The 26,930-nt window shown below is 48.9% G+C and overlaps 1 protein-coding gene across 17 annotated transcripts in view; it reads left to right on the forward strand.

The window, feature by feature from the left end:
• LOC139361271 (disco-interacting protein 2 homolog C-like) overlaps positions 1-26,930 on the forward strand; it is a 170,529-nt gene that overhangs the window by 55,982 nt on the left and 87,617 nt on the right. For 4 of the 17 annotated variants that reach the window (XM_071089840.1, XM_071089853.1, XM_071089859.1 and 1 more), the window contains exon 1: positions 542-5,592. The exons of 9 other annotated variants lie outside the window; for them this stretch is intronic. The gene's annotated coding sequence lies outside the window, so the exon portion shown is untranslated. 4 more of the 17 variants (XM_071089842.1, XM_071089864.1, XM_071089860.1 and 1 more) reach the window with 3 other exon arrangements.

Consider the following 26,930-nt stretch of genomic DNA (forward strand, 5'->3'; position numbering starts at 1 on the left):
CTTCGAGAACTTGCTGACTTATGGACATAGGAAGGTAAACCCAGATGGCTCCAAAATTGTAAGTCCAGAAGAAAGGTGGGAGGGTACAATTGCTGACTAGGTCATGGTTGCCCTGTCCCTTTGTTTCTGGCCATCGTTTCTCCTCCCTCCCCCTGCCTTTGTGGGCTGGAGGGCCTGAGCCTGCACAGCGGTCTATTTCATGATGACAATGGCCGATTATTACCCTGCAGTAAGAAGTCTCTCCATTTTATTTGGCAGCAGTAGTTAAATAAATTTAAGGAGTGATGGTGTAGTAGTATTGGTTTTGTTTGTGCTTTTTTTTTTTTTTTTTTTTTTTTTTTTAGTGTCATTTAACTGAATGTTATTTCCAATTTCACTGATCACTTTGAGAGGCCAAAACATGCTTTGATTTGTTATTTTGTGTTTGAGCTAGTTTATTGCCTCACAGGAATGCCAAGTATTCTGTTGTCACACATCATTAAGTATCTCAAATTGTGTTACTATAATACTTAGCTGAATTACCTCCCTTATTTTGGCTTTTAAAAATCTAAAATCTGTGTGAAACACAGGATGGTGCATCTCCATTGAGGGTTGTTGAGAAGTGTGACTTTTGCTGGCATGCTTGAGAATCAGTGACATTATTTTATAGAAACACTTTGTAACTGACAGCAAAGCTAGAAGCTCCTGTAAAGGGCAGAGTAGGCAACGTGTGATGCTTTGAGGGCCATAGAAGTCTCTGCATATATTTCTTTTGTGAAAACGTCAAAGTGTAAAAATCACTTCTGGTTCCCTGGCCAAGGCTCGGTCGGGGATCGTGGTTTGCAGACCCTTGACAGCAGCTTAGCTGAAAGCTGGTCTCCCATGCGGTGAGCAGGAGCCTACCTCATTGCTTCAGCCAGAAAGATGCTGCCCTCATGCTGAAATTTACTTCAAACAAACTTGAAAGCTCTGGCACCGCTGCTCATTTCCATACTGTTGCAGGCTATCTAAAATACGGAGGATGCCGTGGCGTTTTGATTTTGTTACTCCTCTTGAAGGGCTCTGAGATGGCTCATCGCGAGTTAGACATTTGCAGAAATGATCAAGCAGAGCTGCAGTCATCTTGCAGATCAAGTGACGTTTTTTCTGAAAGCTTGTTACAGGCTTAAATTTCTGATCCCGTTCCATCCACTGATCTTGTATGATTGGTTTTGTTTTGCACCCATTTGGGTCTGTGAAGCGTCTCCCCACCGTGGTAGAACTTTAGCTCTGATTTCATGCATGATTCGATATCCTTACTCCTCTTCTGTGAGGAGAAAGCGCTGTAGCTCCTGCGTGGTTTCCGGCCCCTCCCTGCACGCGGATGGATTGGGAGGTATTTGTGGTGTGTGAACTTGCTACCCCCAAAGGCTCCTTGTTGACTCCCCTGGACCAGACTCTTCCCTACTCCCATGGACTGCACTCCTCCCTCCTGGTTCATTCCCCGGACCACATTCCTCCCTCCTCCTCCCTGGCTCACTCCCCTGGACCACACACGTCCCTCCTGGTTCACTCCTTGGACCACACTCCTCCCTCCTGGTTCACTCCCTGGATCACACTCCTCCCTCCTGGTTCACTCCCTGGGTCGAACTCCTGCCTCCTGTTTCACTCGCTGGGCCGAACTCCACCCTCCTCCCTCCTGGTTCACTCTCCTGTGTCCCCACGCCTCTCTCCTGGTTCACTGCCCTGGGCCCCTACGCCTCCCTGTTGGTTCACTGTCCTGGGCCCCCATGCCTCCCTTCTTCTTCACTCCCCTGAGCCCCCACTCCTCCCTACTCCCCTGGGCCACTTTCCTCCCTCCTGGTTCACTCCCCTGGGTCCCCACTCCTCCCTCTTGGGGTCGTGTTAGTTTCTGCTGTGCTTGTGCCAGCACGATAAGGCTGAGTGGCAGCTCCAGGGCTATGGCTGCGCGCGCAGCTGTGGTGTTAGTGCAGAGAACTGTGGGGATGCAGCTGCCCTTGCTGTGATGCTTCGAGTGTCACAGTCGGTATGGGAAACTGGGTGGGATGTGGATGTCCCAGGAAGGGACAGGAGCCTCCCCTCAGCCTCTGTCAAACAGTTCTCAGCCAGGCATGGTGGCTCATGCCTGTAATCCCAGCCCTTTGGGAGGCCGGGGTGGGTGGATCACCTGAGGTCAGGAGTTGGAGACCAGCTTGACCAATGTGGTAATTTTTGACACGTTAAGGATTAAGGAAAATGACTCTCACTCGTTTGCCTTGCTTTTTAATTGATGATTGGTGTAGCCCAGTAGTCTGAACTTGTTAAGCAACCATTCTTACTGAAAGACTAATGTTTAAAAGTCTCTTCCTCTGGACACGTCTTTGGCTGCTGTAATCAAATGCAATGTAATCAAATGCAATGTAATCAGCACTGGTTAATGGCTTTCCTTGTTTGGCTAACAAATGCTCCTCAGAAACTTTGGTTTCTTGTTATTTTCATTTATAATTATGTTTTAAGCCTTCTAATTTTTCTAGCTTTCCTGCGAGTTGGGAATAACTGTGATGGGTGCTTAGTTTGGGATGTTGACGTATACTCTATGCCCAGCTACTATGCCATTGTGTGAACACTGATTTCTCACTTTCTCATGAAGACTGATTTCACCTAGTTTGGTAAATTCTATTAATTTTAAGGAAGGGAGTGGAATGCAACTGCTGTTAGGAGGCTTTTTTAAGGATCGGGGAAATGTTGCCATGATTATTACCGTTACAGAAGGAACATAAAAATACGTGCTGCCTTCAGTCATGATGAATATGTAAGTCCGCGTCTGGGACTGCAGAAAACGGCAGCCCCAAATCTTAAAATCGTGTGGATGTACCAAGCCCATCTGCAGGGCACTGTGGAGCAGCCTGCATTAGCCGAAGTTGGCCCACAAGCCCTGAGGGATGGTGTCTGAGTTATGATAAGGCTCTGACTTGGGATTTAACAGATCTCCTAATACTGTGATATTCTAAACAAAGACACGATAATGCCCAGGGAGCCCAGTGGGCACCTGTAGGCAGTGCAGGTGAGAAAAGGTTCCAAAGAAGCTTCCTGCAGCTCAGCTAGGAGGATTCTGTAAGGCAGTAGACACATCAATGTTCACATAGGAGTGTTGAGCTATATTCATTCCTTTTAAGCAGCCAGGCTTGTGTGTGTTTTTAGGGGCACTCACATAGCGCCCCTTCCACCCTCACTGCCGGTTGTGCCTGTTTGATGTTGCGGATTTCTGTGTTAAGTGTGTCCACTCTCCAAATGTATCTCTGTCTCTAGAATATTTTAGAGTAGATCATTTATTGTTTAAACGCTTGCTTTTAGTGAGGAAGAAATCTTTAAAACGGGCCATACAGACCCTGCTATAAATGTTGAACAATGGAATGTGTAATGTTTAACACGTCGTGTTTAAAGTAGAAGACAGTTTAATTTAGAAATCCTGTTGGAATGCCAACTTAAATTACCACCATCCGTATGCATATGGAAAAGAATGAGAGAGAATGTGTACAGAATTGGAATTTTGTCTATTTTGTCGAGATTCTGTAATGTATCAGGTACAAGCCTCACTTCATGATTTAAATGCATGAAGCTGAAATTACAAAACTTGACAAAAACATGCCTTTGAATAGTGAGCCTTTATCCTCCTTGAAATAGTGATTTATTCACTAAAATGTCCACCTGCAACTTTGTCAAACACATTTGTTGCATTAGTTCTCAAGTGAGCTCAGTTTTCCAGACAGGGAGATTATTATTGCTTAGTGTTTGTCCTGATGATGTTGGTGAACAGGGAAAATCCTATGATGTGGATCCTCTGTGTGTGTTACACAGCAGACGCGGCCTGCCCAACCCTCTGCCTGTAACTGGGAAGCTTGACTGTCGGGATCATTGTAGAGAACCTTGAGGAAAGCAAAACAAAAAGCCTCTGGAGTAGCAAAAGATGTAGCTGATTTCATGCAGTAAAACTTACACATTTTTCTTTAAAATGCATCCTTCGGAACCTCAGTTTGCTGATTATTTTAGAATTACTGTAGTCTGCTGACAGCAGTCGTGGGAACAGGTGCATGGCCCGGCTGGTGCAGGGGGTCTCAGAGCGGAGTCACACTGCTGACACCGAAGGAGGGGCTGGAGCCATCACGCTCGTGACTCGTGCAGATGGCCTTGGCTGACCTCCAGAAGAGAAAACGTCAGTATCCAAGGAGGAAAAAGTCTATTAATTTCATGAGTGTTTGCCTTCGCAGTGGCTACAACCCTGAGTTTGTGGCACCTGCTGTCTCTGGAATGAGGAGTCTTCCCTTCCTGGCAGACAAGCTCTAGATGGGCACAGGAGCTGTGGTTGCTGGATTGAAGAGGTTTCCTTCTTGGGGAGGTGGCCTTCGAGCCTGACATGAAGGAAGCTGTGACTGGCGGGAAAGGGCCTTGGAGACAGTGTATTTACCAGGAGGGTCAGTGACTGAGAACCATCCTGTTCCGAGTGTTGCCATTCTGGTTCTAGAGTAAACTTGGGGAGAAACAACAGCCAAAAGCCTCGAGGAATATTCTGTGATGTTGATCACGTTTGGTAGATTTGTTGCTGAGACTCTGAAATGAGAAGCCCTGGAGGTGCAGGTCTATCAGGCCGTGGGACGTGGGAGAGCTGCTGCTTCAGGGGTTGGAGTCCCCGTGCCAGAGGCTCAGTCCTGCAGAGACTTTTGCACAGTGGGCAACTGCTGCCTCTGGTTGATTGTGAGTCCCCCAGATGAATACCCATGAAAGGTACCATGTCAGTAAAGAGTCAAACTCTGTGAAGCATTTGGAGATTTATTCTGAGCCAAATGAGTTACCATGGCCCTTGATATTACCCTCAGGAGATCCTACGAACGTATTCCCGAGGTGGTCAGAGCCCAGCCTGGTTTTATAGCTTTTAGGGAGACATGAGACAATCGATCAAATAAATGTAAGATGTACATGGGTTTGGTCTGGAAAGGTGGGACAACTGGAAGCAGGGGTGTCCAGGTCATAGGTAGATTTGAAAATTTCCTGATTGACAGTTGGTTAAGAGAGTTGTCAGATAAGGGGTTGTGGAGACCAAGGCTGTGTCATGTGGAGGAAATCCTCCAGGTAGCTTCGGAGAGAATAGATTGTAAATGTTTCCCATCAGACTAAACGTCTAAGTTCTGTCTAATTCCAGAAGGGAGGTAGGGTGATGAGGCAAGTCCGACCCCCCAGCGATCATGGCCTGGACTAGTTTTTCAGATTAGCTTTGGAATGCCCTTGTCAAAAGCCGGTGCTGTTCAGATGGCCAAAGTGGCTTCGAATTCTAATGTTTTTACAACCAGAAGGTGATTGTGTTTTTTTCTGTGGATGACAGCCAGTGTGGTAATTAATATTTTGTTAGCAGATTAAGTTGGAAGTCAATGTGTTTTCATGTATGTTAATTATTAAATCATCAACAAACAGAGAAGGGCTTACTTTGAAACCAGCCTGAGACTCAAGAGACTCATCAAAGAAAACGATGGACTTGGGAGAACTGATTCACGTGTTTACTGCGCCAAGTTTCAGGCATTATGAGAAGTCTGTGCTGATACATTGTGACTTGAGAACTTAAATCTTGATGGACTCTTAAGAGTGAGGCTTTTTTCTTTTTCTTTTAAACGGTCAGCGTTTCTGTCTCCTGTGTTTTGTCTTCCAGCTGTGGAGCACTTTAGGTTTGTGTTCACGTGGCGTTGTTCCCTGAACCACCAGGTTTGTGGCTCCGCGGTCCTGCCCGCCTTGATCGCGTCTTCCCCGCCCCGTGGGTTTTATCCTGAGGACGGTTCTCCGCTGTGTGGAGTGGAGGATCAGTGGACAATGGCTTTACCGACTCATTTTCTATGTAGCTCCCAGTTTCTCAAAATCATAATTGTCTTGGATTCCCTGTGAACTGGGAGTCAGGCCTTGGGCACAGTGCTGGGTGGCCTTGGGTGCAGTACTGGGGAAGGAGGGAGAGATGAGAATAGGAAGGATGGGTTTGTCAGGGGAAGGACCCCTTTGCCGCATTCCTGTGTCTGTTTTAGGTTAAAGATGAATGGCCAGGTGGTGGATGTCTCCCCTGCTGTGGCTGGACCTCGCTGTGCTGAACCCTGAGCAGGGGCCCCAGCAGCTGCCTCCTGCCAGGCCGGGGCCACAGGGCTGGGCTGCTGCCTCTAGGGTGGGTTGCGAGGGCTCGTGCCAAGTTGCAAGGGTCTGCACCGCTCCTGTGTGACCTGAGGGGCATGGGGGAAGCTGGTCTGTGCTCCTTACCTGGGAGAAGTTGAGCTCACCTGGGCCAGAGCCTCTGGGGAGGTATTAAGGCAGAGGCCTGGAATTCCTGCTTTCCCCAGACAGCAAGAAAGCTCAGTGTTGCACCTGCTCTGAGATGCCCTCAGCAGCCATATATAGTTGACTTGAACATGAGGGAAGGTGCCAATTAACCCGGCTCTGTGGAGAGCTTTGAGGAGTCCAGGCCCTGGGCCCCGGGCTTTTAAATATGTTCCTTCCTGAACAAAAAAGAACAAAAGATCCCTGTGGCTGATGCTGACTGCATGGGGTAGGACATGCCGAGCTTGCGTGGGGCTTGCCCCTGAGTTTTCCTGGTGCTCCTCCCAGCTCCCACGGACACCAGCCTCTCCAGGCCGAGGCTTGTCCTGTTTAGACCCTTGTTGGTGGGGTCTGTGGTCCTGGATCGAGGGCCCAAGCACTTCTTTCATGATTATAAATGATTCACCAGAGACGCACGGCTGCCCCCAAACATCTCACGAGCATGAGATACAGCCAGTGTCGACGCCGCAAGCTCATAATTCTAGTGGAAAGAGGAAATTTTACTTTTAATGTGCTCGTGTGACTCAGATGCAAATATTTAATTCCCGTTCAACTTTCAAGACCTTGAGAACCTCTGAGATTCCTTGAAAGCTGTTCCTTTGCCCCACGACTAACTCTCCTGTGGAAGGAGGCTGGGGTGGTCCGCGGCGTCTGGGGTCCTGCTGCGTTCTCCAGGATTCCTTAGGTTTCATCATTAGTCCCAGCTCTTCAGCAGGTGGAGCTGATTGACTCTGACATTTCCATTATATTGTTCTTGTGTTGCCTCAGTTAACTTAGAATAATCAGTATTTACCAGAAATAATTGATGGCGAGATGGGAATTATTGGTGATTCCCTGACATAGGCAGCCTGTATAGATAAGCGTGTTACACGGTGTCTGATTTCTGAGATGTTGGTCCAAACCTTCTCAGCAACACACTTTGAAGGGTAGATTCCTGTGCAGGAGAAGCTGCTTTTCCCCGAGACGCGGTGGCGGCCCCTGCACTGGCATGGCAGGGTGGGCGTGTGACTGGGCAGGGCTGGACCTGCTCCTGTCCGCCCCTGTGCGGGGCGCGTACCTCCGCACCACATGTGTGTCGAGGGTGCCTGCCTTTGTTCCCCCAGCTCGAACTCATAGAATTGTATACCTTCCTGACACATTCCTGCATAGAGATGATTAGATCTGGGGGCTGAATCTCAATCTCACATGCATGTAGGTAAATTATTCACGTAAATGACTTGGGTCCTCCACGTTCAGGGTCAGGAGGCGCGGGGTGGGTTTGGAGACAACTGCCTGGCCTCAGGAAGTTTCTCTCAGAGCCTGTTTCTTTCTCTAGCAAAGTAAATGATGCCTTCCTCACGGGGCTTGACACACGCTCAGTACTCAGATGCTGTCTGGTCTTTATTATAGTTAGTATTTGGGGAACAGCATGGCTGGTAAGAAAATGCGTTATCTTTACAATTTATAGAATGTCACACAAGGCAAGCGTGAAACCGGGACTCTACCCTAATCTGAAGGTGCTGGTGCTTAGTCTTCTGAAGCATTTTGTTGTAATTCTGGCGTGTGTCAGCCAAGTCATATGATGGCACCGCATGCGTGATGCCAGCTCAGTTACCTTGGAACGGGGAGCATGAGGCTGCCAGGGAGCAACCCTCCTACCTCCAGCCTTCGGCGGTTTCTCTCTCTCCTTCCCTCTGTCCCTCCCTATCCCCCACTCCTCCTTTCCACTCCTGCTCCCCTCCCTACCCCCCTCACTTACTCTACAACAGAGGTCCAGACTTTGACAAATCCCAGCTGGGCCTATTTATCACTGGGCTGGGAAACCAGAGGGAAAGGGGCCCAGTTACTACAAAAATAGAGAATTGAAATAGAATGTGAACTACTTTTGCGTATTTCTTATTTTAATCTGAATATGAAAGGCAAGTATCAGCATAAAAAGGGTGCTAACTGCGCCACACAGCTCCAAGTCTGCCTTGTCGGGGCTCCGTGGGTTCCCACGCCCTGGCCTTCTCTATGAGTGTCTGGACACGCCGTGGCTGCGAAAGGAGCATTCAGTTATGGTCCTTTGAATGTTGCAGAGTCATGTTTAATAAAAAAATCTTCACGTTTACCCACAGCCAAGTCTTGATTTAATAACAGGTACTGCAGGTCTCTGGGTGGGCCTGAGCCTCTGTTTTAGAAGCAGCCGCACCATCCGAGGGGCAGGTCCGTGTGGGCTGGCAGGCGGCCTGGTCCTTGGAGCACAGGGTGGACCTGACCCAGTCCTGGCAGTGGGGGGCCTTGCAGTTCTAGAATGTAGTGATGCAACCTGTGGCATAAATAAAAAGCCTCATGTGCCCCCATGAGAAGCTGGGGCTTCCCCTCAGTACTGTGGTGTGCTGTGTTTGTGATCGTGCAGATGTAAAAGGGTGAGGGAGATGTCTAAAAACTAGGCTCCCAAAGACAGCCCTTCATGTCGGGTGCTTTCATGTGTGTATGTACACCTGTTTGACGAGTGTACACCTTCACGCGTGCACCTGTTTCACGCATGCACACCTGTTTGTGCATGTGCCTGTTTCACACTTGTGCCTGTTTCGCGTGTGTGTGTGCCTGGGCATTCCCCTTGTATTGCGTCATACGTTGTATTTTACAGATTGTTTTTTTTCAGTTTGTATCGTGAGCTTGTAACGACGTCGTGAAGAAAAGAGGGGATCCTGGCAGCCTTTGGCTCTGAGAAACGTGATGTCACGGGAACAGATGAGACAGCCCGGGTGAGGCCGGCAGAGGCCATCGTGGCCTGGGAGTCCGTGCACATCCACTGTCTGTCGCTGTGTGACAAGTGACCACAAAACTAGGGGCTTAAGGCAAAGTACACGTACGACTGTACAGCTTCTTCAGGTTGCAAATTCAGGGCAGCCTTGCTGAGCGGCTCTGGCCCAGTCCCCCGGGTCACCGTGAAGATGCTGTCCAGGGCTGCAGCCATCTGTAGGCTCAGCTGGGCTGGAGGTTCTGCTCCAGGATGCTGTGCTGACGTGTCTGCGGGCAGAGGCCTGGTCCTCCACACCTGGTCCCTCCCTGGGGCTGCCAAGTGCATTCCTGCCCAGGGCCGCTCCTTTCCCCAGAGACGTAGCAGTGCTGGTCTTATGCCCAGCGTCAAGGTGGCCGGGTCAGGAGCAAAGACTTGTTTCCCCTACTCGGCGGCTACTCCTGCAGGGCTGGGAGACAGTGGAGGTCGCGCAGGAAGGTGTTCGCTGAAGACCGTGCTCTGTGACTTGACGGGTGTTCCTCCCAGGAGGGTGAAATGGAGACTGGACGCTGGGAGCGGCATCCTGCGTGACCCCACGTGTAGTGGGCTCACAGCAGAGCTAAGTCCTTCCTTTACAGATACTTTTCAGAGTTTGCCCGTCTTTAGATTCTCTGATTAACATGTCTGAGGAGGGTCCCAGGAGTCTGCCACCTGCCAGGCCAAGGAGGTTCCCTACATGTAGCTGGTACCCTGACACCCTGAGAAATGTGACTCGAGAGGATCATCTGAGTTTCCTAAATGAGTCACCTGCCTTCTCTTCCCTTTGCTTTTATGCCTCCCCCAGGGTGGGTCAGTCCTGTCAGCCGCAGCGATACCTGCATGCTGGGGTTCCAAGGAGATTGGGGGTGTGTCGGGTCCCCCAGGGAGATTCGGTGACTGAGGATGCTGTCATAGCAGCCAACATGTCCCTATCGTTTTCACTTTTAATGAAGTTCAGTTACTAGGTTTTCTGAGGCACAATGATGTCCTTGTGAAAAATTGGTGATCAGGGAAGCAAGCAAGTGTGGGAAAATGATCCTGCCCTTAAATCTAAAAAATGATGAAACAGCAAAGAGCCCTGAAGAGCCCATGAACCTCCTCATGGGGCAGTGAGGAGACACCTCAGTAATGGCTTAAAAAAAAATGAGATCATACTGAAGAAAAAGTACACTAAATTTTGGGTCTCCTATGGGTAAAGAGATTGTGGTTTACATTTTGGAGGCATGCATTTATATACTTATTTATTTTTCTTTGCTGGATTTAGAATTAGTTGAAATAATTGTGTTTTATAAATTTAAAAAAATGGGGTATATGAAGTCTAATCTCTTTGTGACATTTCTGTACTGTGAGACTCCACATACAAAAGTGAAGCCCAGACTGTCTGTCTCTAATGAGCCAGAGAGAGGTGGTCATCTCCTGCAGGCCGGTCTGGTCTCCAGGCATCTGGCCATCCTCCCAGTCTTGGGCACACCTGCATCACTGGTGCTTCCTGCCAGACTGTGACTCTGCCCAGGTTTCAGGAGCACCCGGAACTGTTTTCCTAGGGCCTCCTGCTTTGTCCTGGCTCCTGGAAGCACAGGCTTTTGATGAAGGACTCTCCCCACTGCTAGGTAAATTGGTGATTGCCCCACAGTCTGTGTTTCTTGCATGGGGCGCAGAGCGTCTGGGCGTGGTGTCGTGGCCCTGGAGCCAGCTCTAGGACTGCCCGGCGGCCTTGCCTCCGCCCCTCATCTGGGAACAGGGCGGTGGGGAGGAGAAGGAAAGCAGGGTCTTGCCCCTTCTGCGTCTCGAGAACACGGGAACACATCGTCCCATTGCCTCGCACCATTCACAGCCCAGGCTTGTGTGAAGTATTATTTTATAACCTCCCCTGACAATGATGTATTTTATATAAGCAGCACATAAAGTGGTAATTTAATACCCTATCGAGGAGGATTAAACAATAAGGAGCAGATATCGCTGTAGAAAAGTTACTTTATCCGGGAAACATTTATCTACTGCAGGTGGATGTGAACCATGGCTTCCTCCTCGGTGGCTCCTGACGAGCCTATGAGATTCTGTCCTGTTCGCCACTGTTAGTTATAAGCTACACCTTTCCTTCTATGATGTTAGTTACAAGCTCTACCTTTCCTTCTATGATGTTAGTTATAAGCTCTACCTTTCCTTCTATGATGTTTATTTCTTGCCTGTTCACCACTGTTACAGTTAAAAGCTATACTTTTCCTTCTGCGATGTGTATTTCTTCCCTATTCACCACTGTTAGTTACAAGCTATACCTTTTCTTCTGTGCTGTATATTTCTTGAAGGCATGGACTAAATCCTAATTCCACAGTATTTGATGAACACGCTCAAGAGATACTTGTTTGAATGAATGGATTAATGGAAAATAGAAGTGGTGACTTCACTTTTAATTCATTATGTCAAACTTTGTTTACATGGAAAATTTTATGGTCCTTTGGATAAACAGGGCCTCTGTGCAGGGTTGTTAGAGATTGTGAGAGTGCCTCAAATGGCTCTGTGGCTCTAGGCCCACAAAGGTCTTTCAGGGACTTGGTGGCGGCACCTGTGTTGAAAACTGAGTTCTGCAAATCCATTCGAGTGACCTGCCAGCACACACAATCCTACTTCCCAATTGATTTCTGCACAGAGGCTTCTCCTGAATGCCCCAGGTGAACGTGGGTTTAGCCAGCACTGCTGGGCTTCCACAGCAAGCCAGGGTGCTGCAGGGATGAGAGAGAAGAGGGGCAGGACCAGGATCTTCTTGGGACCCAGTCCCCGTGTGGGGACGCTGCCTGGCCTGGCTCTTCTGTGGGAGGTCAGGGAAATGATGGCATGGAGGGACTGTTGGCACGAGCTGCTTGCTCAAACATAGATCCCAGTTCTGTGTGAGAGGCAAAATAGAAATTTATGTGGATATCATCAGTAACATAGCAAATATGGGCTTCTTCCCTAGGGTGGCTGTGACCCTCTTGCTCATCTGCTGAGCAAAGGCCAGGCCCGGCCTTCTGGGCCTCCACAGTGAGCTTTTCCCAAGCTCTGTCCACTCCGTGGAGATGGCCAGAGCCAGGGCAGACAATGGGGTGTTTGCCACTTTTTGTTTTTCTTTTTCGAGACGGAGTCTTGCTCTGTTGCCCAGGCTGGAGTACAGTGGTGTGATCTCGGCTCAGTGCAAGCTCCGCCTCCCAGGTCACGCCATTCTCCTGCCTCACCCTCTCGAGTAGCTGGGACCACAGGTGTCTGCCACCACACCAGGCTAGGTTTTTGCGTTTTTAGTAGAGACGAGGCTTCACCGTTTTAGCCAGGATGGTCTCGATCTCCTGACCTTGTGATCCACCCGCCTCGGCCTGCCAAAGTGCTGGGATTACAGGCATGAGCCACCACACCCGGCCAGGTATTTGTCGGTTTTTGAAAGCTACATTTAAAGAATGAAATAGACTGAACAGAATTACTTCCTTTTGAATGTTTAATACTTAATCTACCAGAACACTTAAATACAGTTAATGTATTCAAATAATAAGAAAGAACTTTCCCTCCATTTCCAAAGCAAAAGTATAAACAATCTTTTACTTGGCAGGGATTTCACTATGTTTCTTAAAAGCCGGCAAGCACTTTTCCTGAAATAGACCCGTCTCTTCCTCTGCATAGATCCTATGAACATTTTAGCTACATTTCTGCTATATCTTGATGTGTGATAGATTATAGAAAATTCCTTGCTACTGGAACTTCACGATGCTTTCCTTTTAAACATCAAATAGAAAGTATGGATAGTAAATCTCAGATTAGTTGCCATTCTTGGTCTTGGTAGAGCTGCCACCAACAGCCTCTGTCAATTACAACAGAGTGTGTCTCCCCAGCAACTAGGTTTAGATTGCAGACCAAGCCAGGATCACCCAGGATTCAATGCAACGTCTTCCAAAGCTGTAGCCACTGCTCCTGGAAAAGATTTGAGAAGCCCTCCCTTTGATGCCTGTGCATGGCTGTTCTCAGATCACAGCAGCTGCAGCAGCATCTCGGAGGATGCCGGCAGGGGTGTCCTGGGTACTGACTCCACGGCAGGGGCCTGCAGTATCTGAATGAAATGGCCGTGACACTGTGCACCCTAGAGGAATCCACAGCCACGTTTCAAAGGTGCAGTGGCCCGAGGTGAACCCCAGAGCACTGAGGAGCCTGGAGTTGACCTGTCACAACTCCATTGAGAGAACTGACTGAATTCCGAACCTGTGCGGGCAAAAGATGGCTATTTGCGCTTGGCTCCTTCCCAGGACAGGGCAAGGGAGGTTGTCTGTACAGCTAGTGGGAGCTTGACTCTGTTCACACTCGGGGCTGAGTCACGCTCCTTTCTGTGAGCCCAGGGAAGATAGACATGCCTAGCTTTCCTGGAAGAGGGCCCTGATGAGTCGAAGCTGAGCTTCAAGATGTTCGGTGTTGTGGTGTGCGTGGCGGGTTCCGAGTCGGTGTGTGCTGAGTGGGGACCCGGCTGCTGCTGTCGCTATTGGGCTCAGCAGACGCTGCGGGGGAAGTGGCTCCTGTGGTACTTGGTTTTCTCCTCACAGAGGTGGGTTTCCCTGCGGTGAAGGTGTTGGTGCTGTGACAGGCAGCCTGGCAGGAGGAAAGGTGCTCGTGGGGTTGTGCCCCGAGGTCCCCTTCCACTTGAGGAGTAGGAAGTGGGTTTGGGACCCTGCTTCCCGCTGCGCTCCCTTGCTAGGTTCTTGGCCTCGGGGACCGGGAGAAGCTGAGTAGAGGCCTGAAACCTGGACCCCTTCCACAGCCTCCGCGGCACTTGTGGTGGTATGCGGGACATGGCCCTTGGAACTCCAAGCCCTACCCTGGCATGCCCGCCCACTGGGGCGTCTCGGGCACCTGCTGTGTGCTAGGCTCCGTGGTGGGGTGGGCGGTAGCAAGGGCTGTGGGGTAGAGTGGACACGGTACGCGGATGATGAGAAGCGTCAGGGAGGCAGTGAGAGCACAGCTGAGACCTGCAAGGAGGGGACTGGCTGTGGGTGTTGGGGCTCAGGGAGCTGCCTCTACCCAGAGCCACAGTGGCCAGTGAGGGCAGAGCAGGGGACCGAGGCCCAGGGAAGCCGTGTGTATGGTTCGCATCAGGTGTGCGGGTCTGCCGGGCTGTGCGGCCCTTCTCAGTCCTGGCTGGGCCTGGGGTCCCAGAGGGAATGGAGGGTCTTTGCATCTCCCTCCTCTTGCTTCCCTGCTGCTTCCTGGTCAAGGGATGCTTCTTTATTGCAACTCTGGCAGTTATTGTGCATACTAAGAGGAGTTTCACAAAATCATAGGGGGAGAGGCGGACTAGGGATTCATTTTTTTTCTCCCCCTGATTTTATACGGAGGCTTCTACTATCCCTTAGTGTGGAGGCAGAGTGCAGATGCTCTACAGTTCTCTGTCCAGGAAGAGAAGAGCTGCTGGGAAGCCACAGAGCTGATCATTGCAATAGCTCTGACATTTTAAAGTGGGAAAATGCTGATGTCTATAATAATCAGAGTAAAACTTCAGTAGCTTCAACATAAAGATTCTGAGATGATCTTAGAGCCATTTCGTCCCTAGATCCTTCTACAGTGTGGAGTGTGACATCTCTACCAGCCGCTGGTCAGTGGCCGCCTGGGGGTAACTGAATGCTTGAAGTGTAAATGAGAACTTCTAATTTTATTTAATTTTAGTCAAATTTAAATAGCTATATGGGCCGGGCACCGTGGCTCATGCGTGTGTTCCCAGCAGTTTGGGAGGTCGAGGCGGGTGGATCATGTGAATTCAGGTGTTCAAGACCAGCCTGACCAACAAGGTGAAATCCCATCTGTACTTAAAAATATAAAAAATGAGTTGGGCGTGGTGACAGGCGCCTGTAATCCCAGCTACTCGGGAGGCCGAGGCAGAAGAATCACTTGAACTCGAGAGGCAGAGGTTGCAGCAAGCCGAGATCGAGCCACTGCACTCCAGCCTGGGTGACAGAGGGAGACTCTGTCTTAAGAAAAAAAAAAGATTTTAAAAAACCCTACATGCCCCTAGTTGCCTCTGTAGGAGACGGCATGGTTCCAGAAGGTAGACTTTGTGTTGAGGACTCTGCAGCGTCAGGCTGGAGACAGTCTCCCTTCCTAGCAGCGTGGGCCGCTGGGTCCTCTACCAGAAGGGATGGTGGCGTCTCTGGGAGGTATTTGTGGACTCAGATCTGTGTGGATTAGTGACTTGTGTTACTCACAGATACTTAATTTTATGGGTAAATGAATACCTGGACTGGCTGCAACTTCAGGGCGAGATTCGGGAGTAGGGAGTGAAAAGTGACGACGGAACCCTGGGCTTGTCCTGCCATCCCCAGGAACCGGTCGGGGTGCCTTCTCGTCTGAAGTCCCAGCACGTGGTCAGGGTACCCCTCCCCTCTGAACCCCCCCGGAAGTGATCGGGGCACCAATCCCCTCTGAAGCCCCAGCACCTGGTCGGGGCACCCCTCCCTTCTGAATCCCCCAGCACATGGTCGGGGAGCCCCTCCCTTCTGAATCCCCCAGTACCTGGTCGGGGCGCCCCTCCCTTCTAAAGCCCCCAGACCTTCCTGGCCTGCGGTGCTGCTTCTCCAAATTCTGCCCTTGGCTGTTTTCTAGGAATCACCTGTACCCGAACAGGCTGCGTGTGTCACTTCTTGTCGGATCTGGGTCGACGGTGAAGCTCATTTATCTTGTCTTCCTCCTCACGTGCCATATCTCACCTGTTGTCTGTCTGAGTTTGTGTGAGTGCGTGTTGTGCGTTCTCAGGCTGTGCTTGGTGCTTAGGTGACAAGAACGTCTTAGAGCAAGGGACTGCCTGCTCCAAAGGACGCTGTGAATGAATGGAGACACGGTTTACTTGTGGGGTTTAAATTTCCTTGGTGTTGGAGGCAATTAGGGGGAAACAAGGTCTAAAAAAGCCCCTGGGGATGAGGAAGGCAATAATGAAAGAAATTACTCTATACACACTTAGCAGTTGGTTTAATTTGTAGGTGAATTTTGCATTTTGAGAACTACTAAAGCTATTGTTTGTAGGGATTCCTTGATGAGCTTCTTGTTTTCTGTCAAGTAGAAAGTAAAGTGGATCGGTTTTGCCTTTAATTCTGACTGACTAGAATCTACTTCCTTTTTCCCCCCCATTCACGTTAGGGTGGGGATTGGACTAGAAGAGCTGTAGGATCTCTTTATTTCTGATCTTAAATGAATTTTTTCTTTAATTAGTTTTTTTGTTTGTTTTGTTTTGTTTTGTTTTGTTTTCGGTGAGCTATTACTTTTTCCTTCAATGCACTGTTCTTTGGTTTGGAAAACGGGCTCTATTTGTACCGTGCTTTAAATGTACACAATGGTTCTAAATTGCTACTTTTCGTTAAAGTTAGATACAACATCTTAATTGAAATGTCATCCATAATTGAGGCACAGTCTGAGGCCTGGAGACCCCTCTTGTCACTTCCTTCCAGCCGTGTCTCCTTCTCTGGCCACGTTGCCCCTGGCCACATCTCCTCCCCCCACCACGCCGTGTCATCCCCCCACCACGTCACCTCTGGTCACATCAACTCCCTCCCGGCCACATCACCTCTGGCCTCACTGCCTGCCTCCCTCTCTCCCTGGTAGCCTCTGTGACTCCTGCTGTCTACCCTCCCGTGGGTCTGTTCAAGGCTCCTTCCCCGTTTTCCACTCCTGAGTGGGTCTCAGGGCCTGGATGTTTCACAGGATGCAAGTTTCTTCCCTTCCAGCCGCGGGTCTCTGAGCGACAAGTCCAGAGAGGGCACTAAGCTCTCCTTACCCACCTCGAGGTCCCGAGCCCTGACCGCCGACCACCAGGGCTTTTCTGCAGGGTGTGGGGCAGACTCATGCGTGAATTGGACAAAAAAGGTGCTTCTAGGAATCCTTGTTTTAAGTGCACTGGAGCAGAGATGGGGAGAGGGGACCACCGGGTTTGCTCAGAATTGGGCCCTGCTCACAGCCAATGAGGCAACATAAGCACCTCCTAAATGAAGCATTCCACACACTGATTTTACACATGACGGTTGTGATGGCTGGAAAAGGCTTCACACAACGAGTGAGTTTGAGCTGCATTTGAAGGAAGAACAGGTCCCTGTAGGTGGAAATGAAAGATAAGGGTGACCCAAGCCATCAGCAGCAGCGGGGGTGGGGTGGTACAGACTCCCCATGGATGGTGGGCATGGCTGAAATGCAGGAGAGGGCAGGGGTGCGAAGGAACAGCAGGGCGGCAGTAAAATTCCCCTGCAGAGAGGGGACGTGACTGAGATATTACCACATGTATACAACTGAGAGATGATCTGAGGATGATTTCTGGGAGCCTATGGGAAGAGCACGTGGTCATCATCAGTTCCCGGGATCTCTTTTTATGAAGTGAAAACAGTCATGCCTCTGCCTATCTTGTGAGCTGTTAAGATCAAATCAGATAATCTTCAGCGAGCCTTGTAAATGCTAAAGGTTATGACAGACTGTTCCAGCCCGCTTGTCTCCACCCTCCTTTCCTATTCGGTAACGTGAACCCTGCTGGGTACCTCACTATCTGCCTGGCTTCCTCCTCCATAACGTGAGCCTTGAGTACTTGCTGGGTACCTCGCTGTGCACCTTCCTTCCTCAGTAACGTGAGCCCTGAGTATTTGCTGGATACCTCGCTGCCTGCCATACAGCTGGCTGTAGAATTGTCAAACGCACTTGACTGGCACATAAACAGAAGTGCTCGCCAGGCCTTGGAAGGGCTTTCTGACATGTGGGTGCCTTCTGTTCCCTGTTAGGCTGGAGCTGCAGGAGCCCTCCTAGACCAGACAGAGGACCAAGGCTGGGGCCTCGGGGTGGGGGCTGGGGGATCTCCCTGGGTGTATTGTGTGGGTGAGAGCAAACTTCAGTCCCGCTGTGGCATTGGGATTCAGGGTTCCTTCTGGAATGTTCTGAGTGAGAAACAGGAAGTGTGCACAGGTGCGTCTTCTGCGGATTTTATGGTTATCTCTTGGGAGAGCACTGGTGCCTCTGAACTATGAACCTGCAGAACCACTTCTTCCACTAACGGCCGCCTTTATATAAAGAATGACTTACAAAAGATGCCACTTCAGATGGAGGTATTTGCAGGTGTGGCCTGAAAAATGAACAAAATGACTTTCATCTCAAGGAAAGTACCTTACATTATTCCCAATGATAGACATTTGAGCTTTCCAGCGAATATTAAAATATAAAAATCTTGTGTCTACCACTTTCTCATGTGATTAATGATATTGATGCGGTTTGGTTTGGTTTGGTTTGGTTTGGTTTGGTTTGGTTTTTTACATATAACGAAATGTGGAAGCTGCTCATAACTCTGAATTAGTGTTATCTAACCAATGTGTGATTACAAAATCGTGTGCTGGTAAAAGCCATTCAAGTGCAAGACGGACCAGTTGACTTAGAAGGAATTGGGGCAGAAAGGTCCAACGAGCAGAGCACAGACTGTGTTGCAGACAGCCTGTACGGAAGTGCCACTTGTTACATTTGGCAGCAGAGAATAACTAAAGTGATCTGAAAACACAGTGAAAATACCGCTTCCTAATTGTATATCAGTATGGGGTTGGACTTTCTTCATAAACTTCAGTCACGGTTCTACAGCCCACTGAACGCAGATGCAGGCATGAGAACCCTGCTGTCTGAGGTGCAGAGATGTTAGGTGTTTTCACAGCACCACAAACTGTTGCCACGCTGCTGCTTATTTTGGAAAATGGTTTCTTCTTTAAGACTGTGTTAAGATGTAATGACTTTATCCTTGTAAAATAAACTAAATTGTTACTTTTTTTTTTTTTTTTTTGAGACGGAGTCTTGCTCTGCCACGCAGGCCGGAGTGCGGTGGTGTGACCTCAGCTCACTTCAACCTCTGCCTCCTGAGTTCAAACGATTCTCCTGCCTCAGCCTCCCTAGTAGCTGGTACTACAGGTGTTCGGCACCATGCCAGGCTAATTTTTGTATTTTTAGTAGAGACGGGGTTTCACCATGTTGGCCAGGCCGGTCTCGAACTCCTGACCTCAAGTGATCCACCTGCCTCTGCCTCCCAAAGTGCTGGGATTACAGGCATGAGCAGCCACCACTCCCGGCTTGATGAGAAAGCTTTTTTGTGCTCTTTAATAAAGTGCAAAGGGTTCCTGAGACCCAAAAGTTTGAAAACCACTGGCTTAAACTGACAAAATTGTCCACGATTCTTCAGTGTATCTTCTAATCTGTTGATGGAGAAAGGACGGTAAGGGATGCTTTACTTTTTGCCTTTCACAACTCAGTGGTGCCGGGACAACTTGGGTATCCACATGGAAAAGGATGGACTGGACCCTTCCTCACCGTACAAGCAAAGCTCAACATGAATCCAACGTAAGGAGCTGACTGAGACCCATTCTGTCAGTCTGCTGGGTACCATAACGGACACCACAGACCGTGCGACTTAGACAATAGCATCTTATTTCCTTTTTCCTGGAGACTGGAAGCCTGGGATCAAGGTGGGGGCAAGGTTGGATTCTCTGGGGCCTCACCCCATGCTGTGTAGATGGCGTCTTCTCTGCGTCTTCACAGGTTTCTCTTATGTGCATGGAGCACTAAGGACTGTGTCTAAATTATCTTAAAAGAACACCAGTCATACTGGATCAGGCCCTACTCTTAAGATCTTATGGGACCTAAATTACCAAGCTAAGGCCCTGTATCTAAATACAGTGACATTTTAAGTTTCTGGGGTTGTGACTTTAACATGGAATCTTGGGGGGCGGGGAATGGGACAGTTCAGCCCATGACACCTTCAGGGGAGAATCCTCGAGAAACTGTTAGGTTGGATTAGGCAATGTTTCCTTGGCTGAGGCGTCTAAAGCTATAACAAGCAACTGAAGGGAAAAAGACGGTATCAAAATTAAAAATGTTCATTTCAGAGGATACTATTAAAGTAAAAAGACAACCCACAGAACAGGATACATTATCACGATAAGGACCTGATATCAAGAATATATTTTAAAGCTCTTAATAAAAATCCAATTTAAAAATGGAAAAAGGATTTGAATAGACATTCTCCAGAGAAAGACATATAAATGCCTTAAAAAGCACGTGAGATGTTTAGCAGAATTCGTCATCTTAGAAATGGAAATCAAAACCACTGAGATACCACTTCACAACCACTGGATGGGTAAAATCCCAGTATTGGACAGTGACTTGGTGGTGAATTTGGGAAAACTGAAATCTTGATATATTGCTAGTGGGAAGGGAAGTAAAATGGTACAGTTGATTTGGAAAAGTCTGGCAGTTCCTCAGAAAAGTTATGCATGAAATCACCATACGACCCAGGAATTTCACTCCTAGGCATATGCCCAAGAAAATTGAAAACATTTTTACAAACAAAAAAAAAAATCTTATGCAAGAATCTTCAGAGCAGCATTATTTGTAGTAGTAGAAACAGTCCAGGTGTCTGTCAACAGGTCACTCACTGTGAGATTCCACTCACCTTGGACGTGAAAGATGTCAGCACCGAAGGTCACGCCAAAGGTCATGCACTGTACGATTCTTCTCACAACAGATGTCCAGAATGGGCAAATCCAGAGAAACGGAAGTCGGCTGGCGATTGCCAGGTGCTGGCGGAAGGAAGGAGCAGGTGCTGACTCTTAATGGGTTCAAGGTTTCTTTGGCCCATGGTGAAAAAGTCTCAGAATTACATACTAGTGGTTGATGTGCAGCTTTGAGAATGTGCTAAAAAGACTGAATTGTATCCTTTAATATTGGGGCTTTTATGGTTTGTAAATTCCTTTCAATTTAAAAAGGAACTCAAGAACTTCTTTGGTGTTGATATTTAGATGGTGAAAGAGACAGTATCCAAAACAAGTTACTATGTAACTCACGTCGACAGAGTTAAACTTCATATTCTGAGGATCTTAAAGGAAGTGTGTGAGCCTAGGAGACACAACGATCCTACACTAGATGTTACACCCCATCTTACTGATTTCTATCTCTCATAACCATATTCAGGGAAAACCGACATGTAAACGTGAGCTACATGCTATGCAGAGGCACACTCCTCTTACCCGGATGATCTTTAGTGGCACAGTAAGAGATGAGGTCATAGCAACGTTAGTTTAGTTAAATTTCTATGGCAACAGAAATTTGGCACATCTGATGAGTTAGATCTCTCTGCACAGCTCCTAATGGGGTTGCCCATTTCTGTCTGGTGTCTGTGTATATTCTTGCTGTGGAAATAAGTGATAGCACCTGCACAAACACTTGCCCGGAAACGTGCACGAAGCTGGTGAAGGCAGAGGACAGGCAACAGGGAAGCATGGCTCAGCCCTGGCAAAGAAGACCGTTATTCCGAACGCAGAAGATTCAGGAACACAGTCGTTGGGAAGACTGGTGATGTCCGTGGATCTCACTGCTGTTGTGTTGTATCTGTGCAGCGAGTTACCGGAGCTGTCAGAACCGCACGTGTTGGTATTGGTATCATCACTCAATGCTTCTGACTTTTCCTGGTGCTGAGGATGACTGCATGTGGCGGAAGCAAAGTACTGACCTAGCACAGATCATCAGATCCCAGTTCTTTTTTATGAAGGGGGGCAGGATTAGAACCATCCCCCCACACTCCCCAATCCTATAAGAACTGGGATCTGATGATCTGTGCTGTTGAGAGAGGCAGGGTTAGAACGCCCCACTCCCCAATCCCATTGTTGAAAATAATAGTTGGCTTGGGAGGGTTTTTTCTCCTAAGGTTGAAGCTGTGCATTTCTGGAGCCTGGGCTGTCAGCCATGGTGACTGGGGAATGCTGGGGCTGCGGTCGTCCGGCCGCTGGTGGGTCCTGCCTCTTTGACACCGTTCATTTCTGAAGCTTGCTTTCCCCGGTGTTGGAAGTAGCAGCACTGGAAGAATGGCCGCCTTCCTACAGTGAAGCTCTGGCAGAAGAGGAGAAGACACGGAGCGTCTGTTCAAGGACGTGACGTTCTGGGCACCGCACCATGCGTTCTGCTTCTCAGCGGTGCCTCTTGGTTGATGTTACCATCACCTGGCATTTCCCAGGAGGTAACTCGCAGATGTCACACTGATGGAAAGCCGCAGCAGCGCGGTTCGAGTCCAGGGCCAGCTGGAGCACATCAGCAAGGTCAGGCTGGATACATGTGCTTGCTGACAGGAAAATGACAGGAAATATGTCATTTCAGGGAAATGACAGGAAATGTGCTTGCTGACAGGAAAATGACAGGAAGACGACAGGAAAGAGGCCCATGAGGAGAGGAACCAGTGGATTCAAGGCGGGGAACTGAAGGAGCGAGTCATCACAGGGTGGGAGGCTCAGGAGCCAGCAGGCAAGTGGGATGTGGCCTCAGGGTGCTGCTGGGTTGGTGAGGGGCCTTCTGTGACTTTTCTAAGAGTGCAGTCAATTGTAGGGGTGGGTGCCGGCTCCCGGCTCCCGCACATAAGAGCCAAGCGTCTTGCAGGAGACCAACGTGTGCACTGGGAGTTCCTAGTTGCGTGTCCCAGCATGCGGCCCAGAGGCCCCTGACAAAGCTCAGTGCACCAGGGACACAGTGGACTTTTGGTTCCTGACCCAACGAGGAAGTGAGGGAGTGAGTGAGGGCCGAGACACAGATGCAAGGATGCACAGGATGGGGTGCAGTCAGGTGGAGAGTCATGCTGTGGGGTCCGGGAGAGATGGGTTCGAGAATAAATGGGACCGGGTTGCAGTCAAGTGGAGAGTCATGCTGCTGGGGTCTGGGAAATGTGTTGTGTTTGCTTCTATGTGAACAGCGGGACCTGAGCATGTCTGTGCTTTGACGTTTAATCTGTACACTATCCTTGGCAGGGTGTGTATCTCTGTGGCAGAGGACACCCCGGCCACAGTGGATGTCAGTGGCGGTGGCTGGACTCACGGTCCGTGAATGTTGCATGATCGAACGCGTTTGGTACATTCTCAGCTCCTGCCCAGGTGCCTCCCGAGTATCCGGTGCTGTGGCTCCCCACACCCTTCCCATCTGTGTGTAGCATGACCACCATCTTCCTACCATGTGTTTGTGCTACCACGGCTGCCATGTCTAACGGGCGCTTTGCTTTCCAGCTACTTTCCTATAACCAAACCCTTGAACGACTTTGCCTGCGTTTCAGAGATGATTAGGGTATTAGTCTTTCAAGATTGCTCTGAGGATTTCCAAAAGCAAATGCAACTTACAGGGTGCAAGATATTGGAAATGACAGTAATTATAGATGAGTTTTCTCAGTGTGTTGATTGCGGTAAAATTACATAGCACTCTATTTTTAAGTGTATGGTTTGGAGGCATTAAGTGTGTTCACACTGTGGTGCCACGATCACCGCCATCCATCTCCAGAACTTCCTGGTCTCCCCACGCTTGAAACTCGGTCTACCCAACACCAGCTCTCCTCCCGCCCCAGCTCTGGGAAGCACTACAGGTTGCTTACAAAATAGGCTTTTTCAGTAAGAGAAGGGGAAGGAAAAGAGCTCTAAAGACTGTCTTGAGATTTGAGGAAGTGTTTTAGGTTTTGTTGTCTGGTTCCCGGTGTAAAGGAACTATTGAAGACGTGGGAAGGCGAAGGTCTGTGATCTCAGGAAGTGCTGGGCTGGGCAGCTTTCCCGCTGTGACGGGGGCACTTGCCCTCAAACCCGCCTGAGATAATCGCGTGAGGATGGTGCTGCATTGTGACAGCTCTGAACTTGGTCTCCTTGAACGTTGCCAGGTACATAAGCTTTGGCGGTTACCGTCTAATGTCTGCGGGAGACCTAGAATTTGAACATTGTTGACTTTAGAACACTCTCATTTTTATAACACTCTACCTGTTCTCAACAATAGGAAATATGCTGTGTCCTTTTTTTTAACGCCTTAATATTCTGTGTTGCGGTGGCAGTAGTTGCAGCGGACGCTACTTCTGGTTCATGGTCATCGCCAAACACAAGCTTCTGGAAACCGTGTGAAAAATGAAGGGGAAAGTGCTTTTCTGCAAAGGGCTTTTTTGAACATCCTGTTTTTTTCTGGAATATCTGTTGTGGTGTAAAACGTTTTCATATTTAGGGGTTTGTAACGTGTTTTATACTGGTTAGCTTTGAAACCCCATGTTTTTGCATGTCATGGGGCTGCTTTATCCTATTCTGTGATATAGCTGGTTTGCAAAACTATTGGTTATTTCACTTTAAAAACCAAAGCAGCTTACAGATTGAGTGTGATTCCTGTAAGAATTTAATTGTAAAATTGATTTGTGTTCAATAAGCTTACTGGAATGGCTAGATCCGTGGACAAAAAGATAAGAACATGTCAAGTCTCTGGGCCAGGAAGGACTTCCAAATAATACAAGTGATACACGGTAATTTCTTAACAAACAATTAGATTTAGTATATAACTGGTTTAAAACCTCTATATTTTCTATTATAGCCATTCCACAGTGCCCATGGGGGTGGGCTGCAGGACTGCCTATGGAATCCAAGGTCTGTGGGCACTCAGGTCCCTGCAATAAAATGGCATCGTGTTTGCATATGACATATGCACATCCTCCTGCAGACAGTCATGTCAGGGTTGCTCGTAACAGCTATACCATGCACATGCCATGCGAGTAGTTGTTTAATGAATAATAAAGTCTGAATGCTTAGTACAAACACATTAAAAAAAAATCTTGATCTATGGTTGGTTGAATCCACAGGCCTGGAACCCCGGGAGAGAGTACAAACTCTAGAAGCAAAACGAACAAAGCACTTGAGGTCAGCAGTGACGGGTGTGGAATCACACTGAATCTCATGTGTTTTGCTGTCTGTGTCACTGTGTCCCGTGTAAACGGGAATCATTTGTAGCTTAAGGTAAAATAGGTAACAGGAAACACTACAGAATGGGCACGAAGGCGCGCCACTCATTACCCCGTGTTACAGCCAAGCATCTGCCTCCTGGGGAAGGATCTGTTCTGTGGGGAGACTAGATGTTGATGATTTCCGGATGTGTGAAGGGAAACTCCCTCCGAGAAGCGTGGCTTTGGCCGGAGCACATCAGATGAGAGTTAGCGCGGCATGGAGTTTCCACAGTGCCCCTCAGGCCTGCTGCTTCTCTCCTCTCCCCACCCCTGGCCCTGACGCTTACCAAGGGAGGAAAGTTCAGCTCCAGCTGAGCCCCGCACAGGGCTGTGGGTCTCTAGGGCAGGTGCCACCTTCGTCTGAACAGGCTGTGTCAGAGGAGGGTCTGGCTGTACTTGAGCTGTGAGAGATGCTCTGAGAGATCCAGCATCCTGAAAACCCAGGTGCTGAAGGTTCCTCCTCTTCCACCATCCTGCGGGGAAGGGGGTCTTATCCTGCTTCCCCTCAACCCGAGCTGACTTCTTGTCTGTTCTGTACACCTAGGTTTTCAGAGCAGTTATTGTTAATCATCTAGCAGACAAACAACCATAAGGTGATAGCCTGGGAGGGTAGACGGCGCTGGAAGGTAGTTTTCTGAATAACAGCGTTCAGTTTCCTGTTTTGCCGTCATTTGACCCAAGGCCCCAAGATAATTGAAATACCGTCAGCCAAACACCGATTTTTTACCTGAGGTTTTTTTTTTTTTTTTCTTTTTAAGTTATGGGTGCAAACTTATAACCAGGGACCTGACAAAAGAGAAGGATTTATTTGCAAAGTGAATGTCGGGGATGGTTGGCATTTGCCAACTCTGACTAGCAGGGACCCAGGCTGCTTCCGTTCTGCCGCCCGACTCCTGACCCTCCAGCTCCTGACCCTGTTCCCACCAGCAGGAAGAGGAGCGGGAAGGTGCCTTTTCCCCTTTAAGGGGATGAGGTGAGAGTTGCACCTGCCAGTTTGCTAGTCCCTGGGGTGATTCTCCAGCATGGGTGGGAGTTGGGTTTGGAGGCCTGAGCCCCGTGAAGCTGGGGTTGCTGTTCCCTGAGCAGCAGGAAACTGGACTCTGGGAAGTGGGGTCAGAGGGTAGCATCCGCAGGAGGGGCCTCTCGTCCCGTTTGACATCTTCACTGCAAAAGGGGGTGTGGGCTTCATGGTCCATTGACAAATAGAACGTTATTTTTGTGTTGTTTTTTAAGCACATCGAATCCTAATTCCTTTGGCCTTTACTAAAGTGGCATTTTGTAATTCCACATGATTTCATTGATATACTCGCAGGAAAGAATGCTTCCTGTAAACCAGAAGGATCTCTGAGACGGTTCTCGGCCCATAGAGAGTTCATTTTCCCAAGGTGAAAGACACAGCCTCAGGCGGGGTTGAGGACACACTGCAACAGCCTCAGGAAGTCCTGGACATGTGTCCAAGGTGTTTGGGACACAACTTGGTCTTACACATTTTAGGGAGACGTGAGACATCAATATATATGAGATGTACGTTGGTTCGGTCCAGGAAGGGAGGCACGGCTCCAAGCAGGGATGGGTTTCCAGGTCACAGGTAGATCAGACAAATGTGTTTCTGGTGTACCTTTCCAGAGGAAGCAGCCAGATCCGCATTTATCTCCGTGTGCAGATGGGGACTTTGAATTCTCTCCTCTGTCCATGAGGAATTTCCTTGTGGATCGGTTGTGAGGGAGGTACGTGGCTTTTTTTCCTCCTCCCCCCAGTAGCTGTCTCTGTTCGGAAGAGCATGGGAGGCAGGTTTGCTCTAAGCTCTTCCTCACTATGACGTCCCTTTATCGTAGTGATTTTGGGGTCCTGAGATGTAGTTTCAACTTCATGTTTCTGAACACACTGGCACTGGAAACAGTATTGTAGGAGGCATCTAACTTACTTAGAAGAAGAATCTATTTGGAAGGACTTGAGCACATTCCTCCTTGAGAGAACCAAGCCTTTGTTTAGTTTGCTTTGCCCTGAGGCTGTTACGCTGCCCCAGGCTGTGCGGCCTTAGAAAGCTGTGCCCCTGTGAGCTACTGCCTGTGGAATCTGGTGACTTTGAAGTTAATCCAGCAGCTACATGTT

Source organism: Macaca nemestrina, unplaced genomic scaffold (assembly GCF_043159975.1).
Source record: "Macaca nemestrina isolate mMacNem1 unplaced genomic scaffold, mMacNem.hap1 Scaffold_122, whole genome shotgun sequence".
Taxonomy (NCBI): domain Eukaryota; kingdom Metazoa; phylum Chordata; class Mammalia; order Primates; family Cercopithecidae; genus Macaca; species Macaca nemestrina.